The 12,334-nt window shown below is 39.4% G+C and overlaps 1 long non-coding RNA gene across 2 annotated transcripts in view; it reads right to left on the reverse strand.

The window, feature by feature from the left end:
- Nucleotides 1-8,656, reverse strand: part of LOC147340238 (uncharacterized) — a 51,496-nt gene extending 42,840 nt beyond the window's left edge. For both annotated transcript variants that reach the window (XR_015158879.1, XR_015158880.1), the window contains exon 1: nt 8,483-8,656. This is a non-coding gene — a long non-coding RNA (uncharacterized LOC147340238). The remainder of the gene's footprint in view (nt 1-8,482) is intronic.
- Nucleotides 8,657-12,334: the final 3,678 nt, after the last annotated feature.

Raw genomic sequence — 12,334 nt, forward strand, 5'->3', positions numbered from 1 at the left:
ACCTGCATACAAATTTCTCAAGAGGCAGATCAGGTGGTCTGGTATTCCCATCTCTTTCAGAATTTTCCACAGTTTATTGTGATCCACACAGTCAAAGGCTTTGGCATAGTCAATAAAGCAGAAATAGATGTTTTTCTGGAACTCTCTTGCCTTTTCCACGATCCAGCGGATGTTGGCAATTTGATCTCTGGTTCCTCTTCCTTTTCTAAAACCAGCTTGAACATTAGGAAGTTCATGGTTCACATATTGCTAAAGCCTGGCTTGGAGAATTTTGAGCATTACTTTACTAGTGTGTGAGATGAGAGCAATTGTGCAGTAGTTTGAGCATTCTTTGGCATTGCCTTTCTTTGGGATTGGAATGAAAACTGACCTTTTCCAGTCCTGTGGCCACTGCTGAGTTTTCCAAATTTGCTGGCATATTGAGTGCAGCACTTTCACAGCATCATCTTTCAGGATTTGGAATAGCTCAACTGGAATTCCATCACCTCCACTAGCTTTGTTCGTAGTGATGCTTTCTTTTTTTAAATTGAAAAATGACTTTTATTTCAAAATCAGGATTTGGAGAGGCACAGCTTGCTGTACAGACTGGGTTTTGCTGCTCCGCAGTTTCAGCATCTCTCGACCGTCTAGGATGGCTGCAGGCGAAGTGCATTTACCTGTGCTGGGTTCCCAAAGAGGGGAAATGCCAGGTGGGCTGACTATGGACCTCCTAAAACATCGGTGGGTCCTGATTTTACATAACAAAACAAAGGGATAGGGTTAGGTTACCAGATAGTTAGGTCTTTTCCTGCCCTAAATTCAGTGACCTGTCTACTGAAGTGACATAAAACAAGGGGCATCCAAATGTCCTGACATTAGTACACTGAGAATATCTGACCCATTTCTGAGTCAGACTGAGCTATTCCAGTGTCCTCCCCGCACCCCATGACCCCACAAGGGCCCTGGATATGGGGTGAGTCCCAGAGGAGGGCGATCACTGCTCACAGTGTTGGGACTGTATGGTGCTTCACACTACCTGAAAGCAGATTTTTATTTTTACTTGGTTTATGCTTGCACATCATTAAGCATTATTCAAAAGCTGAAATGAAAACCGAGAATGAGAATGTAAGGTTCAAGAACAGGATCTGCTTAATTACTACAACTCTGTATACCCACTGTTTTCTATTAACTTTAGATCTGACATCATTTTAAAGTCAGTATTTTGAAAGCACATACTAACCATAAAGGAACATAAAGGTTGTCAAGTTTTATGTATTTTATAAATATATAATAAAGTTTTATATGGATGAGAAAGCTCAGATTTAAAAATGTTAATAATACACAGACTAAATTCTCTGAGATGATTCTGAGGAGTCTGAACCCAAGGAAAAAATACGCAACACAACTATGTCCATTTCAATCCCTATGACTTCCCCATTTTAAAAACGTTTAAGATGGGGGGGGGTGCGGAGATGAAAGTTAAGATGATTTCAGGATTTAACAAAATAATGAAGAATAAACTTGGCTTCACTGAAATTTTAACCCAATCTTTAGGTGGAGATGATTTAAGTTCATGATTTTTCACTTTTGACTGCTGAAACCTATTTGTCCATACAATAAGAAAGTCAAAAAGGCTTTCTATTGTTGTTCAGTTCAGTCCCTCAGTCGTGTCCAACTCTTTGTGACCCCATGAATCGCATCACGCCAGGCCTCCCTGTCCATCACCAACTCCCGGAGTTCACCCAAACTCATGTCCATAGAGTCAGTGATGCCATCCAGCCATCTCATCCTCTGTCATCTCCTTCTCCTCCTGCTCCCAATCCCGCCCAGCATCAGGGTCTTTTCCAATGAGTCAACTCTTCGCATCAGGTGGCCATAGCATTGGAGTTTCAGCTTTAGCATCAGTCTTTCCAATGAACACCCAGGACTGATCTCCTTTAGAATGGACTGGTTGGATCTCCTTGCAGTCCAAGGGACTCTCAAGAGTCTTCTCCAACACCACACTTCAAAAGCATCAATTCTTCTGCGTTCAGCTTTCTTCACAGTCCAACTCTCACATTCATACATGATCACTGGAAAAACCATAGCCTTGACTAGACGGACCTTTGTTGGCAAAGTAATGTCTCTGCTTTTGAATATGCTATCTAGGTTGGTCATAACTTTCCTTCCAAGGAGTAAGTGTCTTTTAATTTCATGGCTGCAATCACCATCTGCAGTGATTTTGAAGCCCCAAAAAATAAAGTCTGACACTGTTTCCACTGTTTCCCCATCTATTTTCCATGAAGTGATGAGACCAGATGCCATAGTTTTCTGAATGTTAGGCTTTAAGCCAACTTTTTCACTCTCTTCTTTCATCAAGGGGTTTTTTAGTTCCTCTTCACTTTCTGCCATAAGGGTGGTGTCATCTGCATATCTGAGGTTATTGATATTTCTCCCGTTCTATTGTTGTTACATTTGCTATAATGACATAGTCTGTGGCTGCTAAGTCACTTCAGTCGTGTCCAACTCTGTGTGACCCCATAGATGGCAGCCCACTAGGCTCCTCTGTCCCTGGGATTCTCCAGGCAAGAATACTGGAGTGGGTTGCCATTTCCTTCTCCACGTAGTGATGCTTTCTAAGGCCCACTTGACTTCACATTCCAGGATGCCTGGCTCTAGGTCAGTGATCACACCATCATGATTATCTGGGTTGTGAAGATCTTTTTTGTACAGTTCTTCTGTGTATTCTTGCCATCTCTTCTTAATATCTTCTGCTTCTGTTAGGTCCAAACCATTTCTGTCCTTTATCGAGCCCATCTTTGCATGAAATGTTCCTTTGGTATCTCTGATTTTCTTGAAGAGATCCCTAGTCTTTCCCATTCTGTTGTTTTCCTCTATTTCTTTGCATTGATTGCTGAAAAAGGCTTTCTTATCCCTTCTTGCTATTCTTTGGAACTCTGCATTCAGATGTTTACTCAGTACTCAGATTGAGTATTATAGTCAGAGATAAAATAAGTTCAACAGACCCCAAACACAAGAACCATGAAGAAAATCACACAAAGAAATAACATATATCATACATTCATATAAGTACATTTATATATATATATATATACACATATGTATCATAGTGAAATTGCTTTAAACCAGTGATAAAGATATCTTAAAAGTTGCCAAAGAAAAATGCACACTATGTAATGAGCAAAAAGATAAGGATAACAGCAAATTTCATGTCACAAACAATGCAAGTAAAAATAGAAATAATATCAGTTATAAACTCTTATATAAAATTAAAGAGGAGGGGATGTTTCTTAACTCACTCTCTGAAGTCAGTAAACGAGATAAAGACATTACAAGAAAGGAAAGCTACAAACCAATATCTTTCCTGAACAAAATTGATAAAGTCTTAATGAAATTTTACTCAATTGAATCCAACAATGTATAAGAAGGATATATAATGACCAAGCAAATTTTATGCAAGGATTCCATAGTTAGATTAATATTCAAAAACCAATGCACATAATTTGTCAAATTAACAGATTAGAGGAAAAAACTATAATCATTGCAATAGATATATAAAAAGCTTTTGACAAATCCAACATCCATTCTGGATAAAACTCTCAGTAAACTAAGAATAATAGGGAATATCTTCAACCTGAAAAAAATTATCTATGCACAACCTGCAGCTAACATCATATAATAGTGAAAGACTAAATATTTACCTTTTTATTCAGAAACAATGTAAGAATGTCTGTTCTATATTCAGACATCTATTCAACATGTCTGCTTTTCTATTCAAAATTGTAATGGAGACTCTATCAGTGCAACAAAGCAAGAACAATAAATAAGGGCTAGCTAGATTAGAAATAGAAACTCTATTTGTAGGTAATATGATCAACCCTATATTTGTTTGGTCACACCATGTAGCTTGCAAGATCTTAGTTCCCAACCAAGGACTGAACTTGGGCCCCCTGCAGTGGAAGCACAGAATCCTAACCACTGGATCACCAGGGAATTCCCTAATCAACCACATGGCATTTCCAAAAATAGTGTGAAAGTTGGTAAATGAGGTCAGCTAGGTTGTATGACAGATCAATATTTAAAAATTGATTGTATTTCCATGTTCTAGAAAAGAACAATTGGACATTAAATTTATCACAACAATAACTGAACACTGTAACACTGTACACAGTGACAACTTGCTGAGAGAAATTAAGGAATTCCTCAATATTCCCTGTTTTGACAAGCTCACCTTTATTTAGATTCCACATATAAATGATACCATACAGTATTTGTCTTTCTCTGTCTGATATATTTCACTTAGCATAATGCCTTCAATGTTCTTAATATAACATTTTTTAAATTGAAGGACAAAAAAAGCCAAAGAACCAATAGACAAATGCAAAAAAAGTCATGAACAGTCTCTCTCTCTCTTCCTCTAACATACAAAAATATTCAAACTCACTCATAACTAGAGAAATGCAAATTAAAACAACACTGAGATACCATTTCTCACCTATCAGACAGGCAAAACTTTAAAAGTAAGGCTACACATTTAGTTCACAAGACCATGGAAAAGAAGGCACTCTCATACATTGCTGGTGAGAATGCAAATTATAATAAATTTTTCCAGGGAGAAATTTGACAATATCTTACAAAACTACTTTTGCACGTACTTTTTGACTCAGCAATTCCAATACTAGAAATCTATTCTGAAATTATACCTCTAACAATACAAAAATACATATACACAAGGTTATTACTTGCACCATTGTTTGTAATTGCAAAATACTGGAGATAATCTAAATGCCAATACACAGAATGTTGAATAAACTATGGTATATTCACATAATGGAGTGCTATGCATCTGTTTGTAAAACAAAAGAATGACCAAGATCTCTATGAACTGATTCAGAGTGAAAATATCAACATGCAAAAGAGTATCTATAGTTCTTGCAAGAAAGAAGATATAAGAAAATACATGCATATCTGCCCTTCTGTGGAAAAGAAATATAAGATGGCTAAACCATAAACTAGGGCTTCCCAGGTGGTGCCAGTGGTAAAGAACTCACCTGACAATGCGGGAGATTTAAGAGACATGGGTTGGGAAGATCCCCTGGAGAAGGGCATGGCAACCCACTCTAGTATTCTTGCCTGGAGAATTCCATGGACAGAGGAGACTGACGGGCTGTGTCCATAGCGTCAGAGTCAGACATGACTGAACCAACTTAGCATGCATGCATGCTTTGCAGAAGGAAATTGCAACCCACTCCAGTGTTCTTGTCTGGAGAATCCCAGGGATGGAGGAGCCTGGTGGGCTGCCATCTGTGGGGTTGCACAGAGTCGGACACGACTGAAGTGACTTAGCAGCAGCAGCAGCAGCAACAAACCATAAACTAGGGCTTCCCAGGTGGCGCCAGTGGTAAAGAACTCACCTGACACTGTGGCAGATTTAAGAGACATGGGTTGGGAAGATTCCCTGGAGAAGGGCATGGCAACCCACTCTAGTATTCTTGCCTGGAGAATTCCATGGACAAAGGAGCCTGGCAGGCTGCAGTCCATGGGGTTGCAAAGAGTTGGATACTACTGAGCAGCTAATACTTTCACTTTCAAAGCATAAAGATGTTTCTCTCCTATAGGGAATGGTCAGCAAAAGAGAAGAAAGAAAGGTGAAATGTAGATGGGTTAGTAAGGATGAGGAAGAAGCTATGCTTCTCTGATTATAATTTTTTGTATAGCTTTGACTCTTAAAAACATAATAATGCTTCACCTATCTTCCCCAATAAATAGCTGAAATAAACCAAGATGTGAGGGCAATCCAAAATGGAACACAAATAATAATAAATGAGCCGAAGTGTATTACAAGTGAATAACATGACCACACTGAAGGAAATCAGGAAGAAAAGTCTTAATCTAAGTATCCTTGGAGAAAAGTATTTTGACTGGATACTATAAGGCTAAAGACAAAAAGAACTGCACACAAATATGCACTCTAGTTAGTAAGTCTGGTTCTCATAGGCATGAAAAGTGAAAGTGAAAGTGAAGTCATTCAGTCGTGTCCGACTCTTTGCGACCCCGTGGACTGTAGCCCACCAGGCTCCTCCGTCCATGGGATTCTCCAGGCAAGAATACTGGAGTGGGTTGTCATTTCCTTCTCCAGGGGATCTTCCCAACCCAGGGATCGAACCCAGGTCTCCCACATTGCAGGCAGATGCTTTAACCTCTGAGCCACCAGGGAAGCCCTTCATAGGCATATGGGTTAGCAATTCTGAAATTATTTTGAAATCTAGAGTTGAACAAATAGGCGAATATATTTTAGATGATGAGAGCCAGGTTTCTCACTCTCAGAATTCCAAATAAGGGAAGTGTTAGAATGAAACTTGTGGTGTATACTAGAATTGGAGGTATCAGAAAGAACTCATGGTTTTATATGCTGCTGCCAAGCTGCCAAGTCGCTTCAGTCGTGTTCGACTCTATGCAACCCCATAGACGGCAGCCCACCAGGCTCCCCCATCCCTGGGATTCTCCAGGCAAGAACACTGGAGTGGGTTGCCATTTCCTTCTCCAACGCATGAAAGTGAAAAGTGAAAGTGAAGTCGCTCAGTCGTGTCTGACTTTCAGCGACCCCATGGACTGCAGCCTACTAGGCTCCTCCGTCCGTGGGATTTTCCAGGCAAGAGTACTGGAGTGGGGTGCCATTGCCTTCTCCATGGTTTTATATATATGTACATAATTAATTAGATAGCTATAGAAATAAACACAGATATGTGTATATATATGAGTTAGTACACACATATATTTCCTATCTCTGCCTACTGAAAGAGCCTAGAAACAGTGATACCCCATTAGCAATAAGCATCCCTAGTGTCCAGATCTTGGTTTCTAAAACACCGTTCTTCAATAAAAGAAACCAGGACTCCTTGGAGAAGTAGTTGATTCCGGGACAGGGTACAGAAAACTGCAAGATGAGCCTGGAATATTTTGTGGTTCCAGAAAATAAGGAAATACTCAGTAAAGGATGAGGGTATGTCAAAAGGACACAGGAGCCAACCTGAAGAAGGTCCCAGTGGCCAAAGATGGAACAATTTGAAAAATGAAATGAATAGTGATAGTATTGAATTATAATCCATAGAATAAAATACCCATGAGTCTGTGTTGAAAATAATAAATACATGAATAAATGAGTGAGAATGGAGAGCTACCCCTTACTGAAGAATTCCAATTTTAAAATGCTGAAAGAATGAGAGAAATGCAAAAATCACCGTGGGGCAAACACCACAGTGATCATTGTTGTGGGCAGGATCCACTAATGGATACTAAAATCAGTAAGTGAAAATTTGAGGAGAAACAGGATACTAGCATACCCTAAAAATATCTCTCTCAAGTTATCACTTCCAAAGGAAAAAAATAGTAATTTTCAGTAGAGAAATTTGGAAGGCACCACCCTTACCAAGGAAGAAGGCAATGGCATCCCACTCCAGTACTCTTGCCTGGAAAATCCCATGGATGGAGGAGCCTGGTAGGCTGCAGTCCATGGAGTCGCTGAAAGTCAGACACGACTGAGCGACTTCACTTTCACTTTTCACTTTCACAGAGTTGGACACGACTGAAGTGACTTAGCAGCAGCAGCAGCAGCAGCACCCTTACCAAGTAACTAAGATTCATAGTAATAAAACATATTGGCATCATATACCCCCCAATATGATGCACTAAGAAGGATACAACATAACTTCTATATTGGTCTTGTCAAAAACTTATAACCTCAAGCTAATCATGAGGAAACCACCAGAAAAAACTCTAATTATGGGTTCTGCAAAATAACTGACCGGTACTCTTCAAAAGTTTCAGTCACAAAAGACAAGGAGAGGCTAGGAGTGGTCAGATTGGAGGAGATGAAGGAGACACAATGACATGTAACATGGGATCCTAGAACAGAAAAGTTCATTTGGGGGAAAAAAACTGGTAAAATTCAAATGAGCTCTGTAGCTTAGTTAATCATATTGTACCAGTGTTAATTTTCTAGTCTGGATAATTGTACTGTGCTTATATAAGATATTAACATTAGAGGAAGTTGGGTGAAACATATACCTGAACTTTTTGTACTATTTTTGCAACTATCCTGCAAATCTAAAATTATTTCAAAAGGGAAAGTTAAAAATAATCTTGTGTGTGTGTCTGTAGGCAGTAGAGAGAGAGAATGAGAAAGAGAGAGAAATGTCACGAGTCACCAGAGATGTATGCAGTAATCAAATATGACATAAATCCCACTAAAAACAAACATGCTAAATAGCATAAAGATGAATGTCCACCTACTGGAGATATGAAAAAGACAATGTGGGGGCATCAAGCTTCCTTAAGTTACAGAAATACCACTGTATTTCTGCTATCTGAACCACTGAAAGATAAACCTAAATGAGATTAATCTAGTTAAACATGACTAGCCCACACAGGTTTAGTGAAAGCAGACATGAGCAGGCGTTACCTCAAGACCAGAACTAACTCAAAAAGACAGGTGATAACTTACCTCTACTGAGAAAGTAATGACCATTCTCCCAGAGTCTGAAGGTCCCCAGAATTTCAGAAACTCCTTTGTCTCTGATGTGTGAGGTTACCCACCCATGGAAACAGGTGCAGAGCAGAAACAAAGGGTCTTAAATGACTGAGTTCTTATGCTATACTGTCTATTCTCTGTGTTGGTTACAATCTTACCAACTTCCTTTTGTTGATCTTGGACTAATGCCCTCATGCTTAAAGGCCACTTTGAAAGATGGATTATTTAAATATCTTTGTTCTGCCTTTCATTTTTTCATTCTGAAAATTTTTTCTATCATCATCTTATTGCTACACTGGCTTTCACCTTTAATCCAGATGGAAAATGCATGCTTAATGCAATACCATGCAAATAATTTTAGCATCTGAACATTTTTGCCAAGAGCAGCCATTTTAAAGGTGGAGCTTGGTAATACCACTTTTGCTGATTAATTGCCTCCATGTTAGATAGATGAGTGTTTTCATTTCAGGTCTGGGAGTTGGTGATGGACAGGGAGGCCTGGCGTGCTGCAATTCATGGGGTCGCAAAGAGTCGGACACAACTGAGTGACTGAACTAAACTGAACTGAACTGGACAAGAAAAAGAATAATAATGGTAGTGAACCATGGGATTACAATTTTTTTGGATTAAAGAAAAAATGGCTCTGTGAGTAGTGATTATAAAAGTAGGGAGAGCCAACGGAGGGTTTTGTGTGTGTGTGTGTGTGGCAGAACAGTTATAGTGTGGAATGACCATGAAATGCTTTTTTTGAAAGTCAATTAATGTCATATCTGCTAAGTCACATATTGTCATAGCCTGGGTTCCCTACAATCTGAGGAGAGCTTATATACCAATGTATTATTCAGGAGGATACAATTCCAGGGAAGCAAGGGGGAAGAAAGGAAAGTGTGGAAGGAAGGTAAGAGAGCATATATAGGTGATGTGCTGGCCACAGCCTCTCAAGAAAATCCAGCCAGCTCTGAGTTATGTGGGAAGTTTTCAGAGAAGCTCCTTCTATGTCCTTTCTCATTCGTCAAAGGATATCTCCACAAGAGCAGAAGTTGGTATTGTGGGAGTAGTTTGGCAAATATAGGACTAGAATAACTGACCTCTTCCAGAAGGAGATCAGACATACCACTGGTTAATCATAGGCTTACTAGATCATCTAGTGGTATGAAAAGAAAAAATGTAGGGAATGTTATTATTATTGGCAAACCCACTGCTGTTGCTCATCTACACCATGTTCTCCAACATCAATACAGCTAATGTTTTAATCTCCATCAGTCACTCTTCTGTTTATAACCATTGGTACAGAGCTCAGGCCTGGGAAAGAAGGGTACTATATATTAGCCCCTTCAATCTACAATAACTATGATTATACTTTGCTGTGTGCTGCGTGAGTGTGCTAAATCTTTTCAGTCATGTCCAACTCTTTGTAATCCCGTGGACTGTAGCCCGCCAGGCTCCTCTGTCCATGGGATTCTCCAGACAAGAATACTGGAGTGGGTTGCCATGCTGTCCTCCAGGGAATCTTCCCAACCCAGGGATCAAATCTGCGTCACTTATGTCTCCTGCATTGGCAGGTAGTTTCTTTACCACTAGCGCTACCTGGAGGGCCCTTGTACTTTGTTATTTGATATTATATATAGGAGTCAGGGTGTGGGGAGAAGAAAGAGAGGGAGAACGTGCTTGTGGTTCACAAGTTTGGACATAGCCAGTGGTTGAAAATTCTCACATTCTCATCCTTGGAAGAAAGTTTTGATTTAGGAAACAAAGTTCATCACAGCCAAGTCCAATGACCGTAGTGAATGACTTTGGCGTGGGTAACAGGATTGCTTCTTCTTAGGAGAGTGAAAAATAGTCTGAGACAATGAGAGGAAAATGCAGAATGAGATGGGATTAAAAGGAATTGGATGGCTCTTGTGAATATTTCATATAATAGTCCAGCCAGTGATTTCAACAGTATAATTCTAAAAATGTTTGAATCAATGATAGCATCTTTGGAATAAGTATTTATTTGGACTTTTAAGATGGTTATTTTGAAACACAACAGTCATTTGGATATTCACATTATCTCTGGTATTTGTAAGGTCACTGTATAATGTATTGCATCCAAAAGGGGCACTTCTGAGAGTGAAAAGGATGCTATTAATAATTATGCCGGAACAAAGGCACAAATCAGGACTGTACCAGGCAAATTGGGACATACAGCACCCTAGATATAAATAAAACATACCATTGTCTTTCCTTTTAGTCACCCTTTTAAATACCATCGATGTTTCCTTTTGAAGAATTTTCTTTGTGAGGTTTTATAGGAGAAACCTTTATTGAAATCTTATTAAGATGATATAATATTTAGAGAGTGGAGAGGAACTTTATTCCTTTTATACTAGTGAAGGAGACCAAAATATGCTATCCCAAAATATGCCACTTTGGCATAAGAATTATTCTGAGCTAAAGGCAATTTCCAGCAGACCTAGGAAAAGCTTTTTACCTCCCCCTAACTGCTTAAAAATACGGTATAAATTTCCCCTTTTGTAAAGACGTTTACATTTATATAGGAAATTTCCTTATTTCTTTTTGTAAAAATGTCTGTACCAGGCAAAGAACTACTCCTAGAGCCACCTTTATCACCTATGTGAAAGACTCTTATCTGCAAGATAACCCTTATTTATCATACATTTCCTCCCCTCCTCTTCCTATAATTTACCCCCTGCACCCACCCATAAGCCCCAAACCCCTTTTCCTTTGTTTAGCCTAAGATGGTATATAGACCTGAATCATCTGGCCGCCTCCTTAAGCCACATTTTTCTTTGTAACTCCCTCATACATCATCAAAACTTTTTTTTCTCTCTTGTAAATTTGTCTTTTATCAATTTTGTTTGCAGGCTCCAGACATTGAACCTAGAAGAGAGGAAGCAAAAAGTTTTTTCCTCCCCTACACCAGCTGTGTTGTGAACAAAAAATGCCAGAACAAATGTCAGAAGAGAAAAATTTTGTCAATTGACTGGAATTTAATTACTAGATGTTTTGACTATCATTCCAAGTGGTTAGGAGGGGTGACATTTCTTTCCCAGGTAGCATGCATTCCCTGGTTTTATTGGATCTTGGTAAATTGTCTTAGTGTTATCCCCAAACTGGGTTCACCTCTTGGTGGGTATTGAGTCAATAGCTGCAACAAAGCCAAAGATCAGAAGAAGGAAGGATTTATTATTACTTGTAGGAAGTAAGAAGGCACTGGGGATCTTTCCCAAAGCAGTGTCTTCCCAACACTAAGACTAGGGAAATTTTAAGCTAGGAGTATGAAGCCAAGGAGGACCTTGTGGGGCTCCTGGGTATGGAAGTCTTTTTTGTGTCCCCCATTTCTTGTTTGTAAGGAATAGGCTTCAGCCTCCATGACCTTCCCTGAGTCCAAAGGGCAGATTTGAACAATTGTTAATCAGGGAAGAGAGGGGATGTGGAGACAAGGGAGGAACAGTCAAGAAAAAATAGTGCAATCTTGGGACAGGATCCCGGTTCTGCCTCAAAGGATACACATAAGAATATTTTTGAGCTCTTCTGAAGAATTAAAACCCCCAATAAATGGAGGGTGTTACCTACTTGATGAACCATTCTTCACTGAGAAGGTCACAGTTTGATAACCTTGAGAACCACAGAAGCTCATCAAGAGGCTACCTGATGCCAGATTAAAGGAGTGCAGGCCCTGAACACACCCTGATCCTATTAGAAACCCCAGCCTTGAACCACTGCTATAAAACTCCTCACCAAATCCTCCCAGGTTGGGACACACCTGTTATGTTTTCCTTTGCCTAGCAAAGCAATAAAGCTATTCTTCTTTACTCAAAA

The sequence above is a fragment of the Bos grunniens genome, chromosome X (assembly GCF_055505025.1).
Source record: "Bos grunniens cultivar Pamir isolate PY7600 chromosome X, Bosgru_T2T1.0, whole genome shotgun sequence".
NCBI classification, from domain to species: domain Eukaryota; kingdom Metazoa; phylum Chordata; class Mammalia; order Artiodactyla; family Bovidae; genus Bos; species Bos grunniens.